The following is a 4511-nucleotide window of genomic DNA, read 5'->3' on the forward strand; positions in this document are numbered from 1 at the left end:
TGGTAGATAGTCTGATCGAATTCGCGACTGTGATGACGAGTATGGCTGCTACTGTTAGTACTGTTGCTGCTACCGTGACTAACCAAGCTTTGAATACAATGGAACAATGAACTCGGCGCGGCACGGAAGGCGGTACCATTCATGATGGGGGAGATACTAACCAGAACGTCGGAGTACCAATGAAGATGGTGAGTTATCCGGAGTTAATTAACGCGGGTCAAGTAACGGGAGAAAGCTTAAGAAGGACTGCGGTGTCAAGGAGTGACCGCCGGAATTCTTTCACCAAGAAAGAGGGAAAGAAGATGAAGATTTCACCAAGGGACCAAAGTTTCAAGAGGGGTCGTTATGCCACTTCACATTCTCAACGCCGGAATAATGATCGATGGAACGACAACCGTCAAGGTCCGAGTTCAGAAGGGCAGATTAGTACTCAACTGGAAGACATAAAGTGTCGGAGATGCAAGAAGTACCATCCAAATAGACCATGCAGGTCCGGGCTAGTGTATGTTACGAGTGCGGGAAGCCAGGGCATATAGATCGAGATCGCCCACACAGGAAACGCCGGGAGGCAGCCGAATCTGATTCTCAGACCCGAGATAATCACGAACTAGCAGTTAGATTTCTAACTTCTTTGCATATCAGTAATATGTGATATTCATTCATAATGTATGACAAGCATCGATGACTTAAAGTCCAAGTCAACGATTAGTCAAAGACCATTAGTTGTTGAGATGGAGCGATATTTAGTTAACTTAGAGGAGTGGCCAGGATCTTGAAGGTTAAGAATTAGAGTGATGCAGCAGAAGTGGGTTGGATTACATCTAAGGGATCGGAAGTGTTGAGAACTGTGCGGAGTTATTGTTCGGAACCCAGTGATAGTGAACTGTGAGGAATAGGAATGGAACTGATTTAACCTTTAATTGCTAATTGTTTGAGAGGCGAGTGAAGATGAGACCAAACCACTATTGCGATAGAGTTTCTGAGACAATCTTGAAGGTGTACCAGAACCCCCATCTCAGAGAGAAAGCAAGTTTGCGATAGACCTAGTACCGTAAGCTGATGCCAGGGCATTTTGGCCAGTTTCACTGACCTTTTCTTAACTGTTTTTAAGGTAGTTTCATGCATTTTCTTAGAAAATAAACTAGTTTTGGGTAGATATTCACTTACATCTTGATTCAAGCATACATTGTACACCTTACATGATTTCATGAGAATTTTGTATGAATTATATGACAAATTGGATGATGCATGACTCATGACTTGGACTAGAACTTTGATGCACTTTGTTACTTGATTTCAGGACAAAGGAAGCAAAGAAGAACCACGTTAGCAGTCACGTTAGTCCCACTAACGTGACCTCTAACGTGGAATGGGTGCTAACTTGCAAAGATAATGAGAAAGGTAATCGCCAATAAAGCCCTCGAAGCCATCATAAGCCCACGTTAAGAGTCACGTTAACTAAGTTAACGTGAACTCTAACGTGGAAGAAGACAATAAGGCCAATGTTAGTGACACTCTCCTTTGTCACTAACGTTGGACCAAGCTCATAATTGGCCACGTTAGTTGCCACGTTAACTTAGTTAACGTGGACTCTAACGTTAAGAAGCAAAAGAGAAGCCAACGTTAGTGACATTCACCTTTGTCACTAACATTGGCCAAGCCTCCATAAGCCACGTTAACTCCCACGTTAACTTAGTTAACGTGGAAGCTAACGTGGAGAGAGCAATTGATAGCCAACGTTAGTGACACTTACCTTTGTCACTAACGTTGGGGTGAACCACTAAGAGCCACCATGAGCAACGTTAACTCCCACGTTAACCTAGTTAACGTGGATAAAGAGATGATGAGCCAACGTTAGTGACACTCACCTTTGTCACTAACGTTGGGGATGGCTAGCATTACTACGTTAGAAGCCATGTTAACCTAGTTAACGTGGACTCTAACGTGGGAAAGGGGCACATTGGAACGTTAGTGACAAAGGTAAGTGTCACTAACATTCTCGAAGAATTGGCAATGCTACGTTAGAAGCCACGTTAACCAAGTTAACGTGGACTCTAACATGGGAAAGGGGCACATTGGAACGTTAGTGACAAAGGTAAGTGTCACTAATGTTCTCGAAGAATTGGCAATGCTACGTTAGAAGCCACATTAACCTAGTTAATGTGGACTCTAATGTAGGGACAAGGGAGGACTCTCCACGTTATTGGGAAAGGTAAGTCCCAATAACGTGTGCGAAGGACCAAGAGGCAACGTTAGTGGTCACGTTAGTGCCACTAACGTTGAAGTCAACGTGATTATATTTGGGTTAGGAACGTTAGTGAAAAAGGTAATTGTCACTAACGTTCTCGAACGCACACTTTCACTTAACGTTGACACCACTAACATCCTTAGACAAAGTCCCTGCCTACTTCACCTTTTCTCTCTACAAGTAAAGCTAAGCCCAATGAAAAGGATAACTGCTTCAAACTCAAGATTCAAAGGCCCATACCCAAGACTTGAAGAGCCAACTAGAAGATGAGAAGAGTAGTATATATAGGACTTGCTTTGAATTAGTTAGGGAGTTGGAAACTTTAGGGAGCCTTTGGCATAGAACTACTCTCTGTATTTTACTTTCTCTGCACTTCTAGTTTTACTTTCATCATGTATTCTCCATCTTGGTTTTCATTTTCCAGAATTATGAACAACTAAACACCTTTCATTAGGTTAGGGAGCTCTGTTGTAATTTGATGGATCAATATTAGTTTTCATTCTCCTTCTTCTATCTTTTCTCTTGATTTCACTAGAAAGCTTTTGATCTTCATCCAATTGGGTAGTTATCTTGGAAAAGAAGCTATTCATACTTGGATCTCTTCTGAACCTTGAAAGAGGAATGAAGAGATCATGCTAGAAATGCTTTCTCATGCTGGACCAAATTGGGTTTGGATGGATATGTGACTATAATCCTACCAAAACTTGATTTGGGAAATGCATGTGGTATAATCAGTGACCATACTTCATCTCTTCTCATGAGCAATTGACCAAGGAATTGGCTATTGATCAAGATTTGAGAGATTGAATTACCAAGAAATTGGAATTCGATCACTCAAGATTGCCAAGGAGATCAATGACTGCATTGATTGAGGAAGAGATGAAAATGAACTTGATCCGGAGAATGCAACATCTCCTGAGCCCAATGAACTCCCCATTTCTGATCTTACCCATTCTCTTTAATTTCTGTCATTTACTTTTATGAGCAATTATCCCATTCCCGTTTAAGATTCTGCAATTTACTTTCAGCCATTTACATTCAGCTCTTTATTTCTAGCATTTACTGTTTCTGCTATTTACTTTCCCACCATTTAATTTTCTGCAAATCTCAAATCAAATTTTGGTTCGCTCAACTAGAACATTCCTCTAATTAAAGTTGCTTGATCAATCAATTTCTGTGGGATTTGACCTCACTCTATTGTGAGTTTTTACTTGACGACAAATTCGGTACACTTGCCGAAGAAAATTTGTTGAGAGACAAGTTTTGTGCGTATCAAGTTTATGGCGCCATTGCCGGGGATTGATTTTGAATCAACAATGATTAAATTGGAGGATAACTAGATTGAGCATTTTTCTTTTGTTTGATTTAAATTTCTGTTGAGTTAATTCGCTTTCAGTTTTAGTTAATTTCTTCCCTTCCCCCTACTTTTTCGTTTATTTTTTTTAGTTATTTACAATTCAGTTCACTAACCCACTAACTGTTTGATATATTGCATCACTCACACTAACAGTAATTCTAACAGAATATTTTCTGCATCTATTTTTCTTGCTTGTACCTTGTTGGTTGTATGATAGGGAGGAGAAGCGAGGCTTCAACTTCCTTTGATTCTGAACCTGAGAGGACCTTCCTTAGATTAAGGAGGGAAGCAAGAGGAAAAAGAGTAGTAGGTGATGAGGAAGAGGAAGAATACTTTGAACTAGACATGGAGGAGAATATGGAGAACATTCATGAAGAAGAGGCTCACAACCATGGCAGAGAAGGTCTAGCAAATCATGCTGGGCAAGAGAGAAGAGTTCTAGGCTCCTACATCAACCCAAACCCAGGAAACTGTGGGAGTAGCATTCAAAAGCCAACCATACATGCCAACAACTTTGAACTAAAACCACAGCTCATCACCCTTGTTCAGAACAACTGTTCATTCGGAGGAGGCGTCCAAGAAGACCCCAATCAACATCTAACCACCTTCCTGAGGATATGTGATACTGTGAAGTCTAATGGTGTTCATCCTGACACCTATAGACTACTTTTGTTCTCTTTCTCACTCAAGGATAAGGCATCTAAATGGCTGGAATCCTTCCCTAAGGAGAGTTTGACAACCTGGGAAGATGTGGTGAACAAATTTTTAGCCAGATTCTATCCTCCTCAAAGAATCAACAGGCTGAGAGCTGAGGTTCAAACTTTCAGGCAACAGGATGGTGAGACTCTATATGAAGCATGGGAGAGGTTTAAGGACCTAACAAGGAGGTGTCCACCAGATATGTTT

At 41.0% G+C, this 4511-nt stretch overlaps 1 non-coding gene across 1 annotated transcript; it reads right to left on the reverse strand.

Annotated features, from left to right (window-relative positions):
* Positions 1-4403: 4403 nt before the first annotated feature.
* Positions 4404-4511, reverse strand: LOC148553715 (small nucleolar RNA R71). Its single transcript, XR_015893407.1, has one exon. It is a non-coding gene; the product is annotated as a small nucleolar RNA R71 (small nucleolar RNA).

This window comes from Arachis ipaensis, chromosome B7 (genome assembly GCF_059453495.1).
Source record: "Arachis ipaensis isolate K30076 ecotype BB chromosome B7, ASM5945349v1, whole genome shotgun sequence".
NCBI lineage: Eukaryota > Viridiplantae > Streptophyta > Magnoliopsida > Fabales > Fabaceae > Arachis > Arachis ipaensis.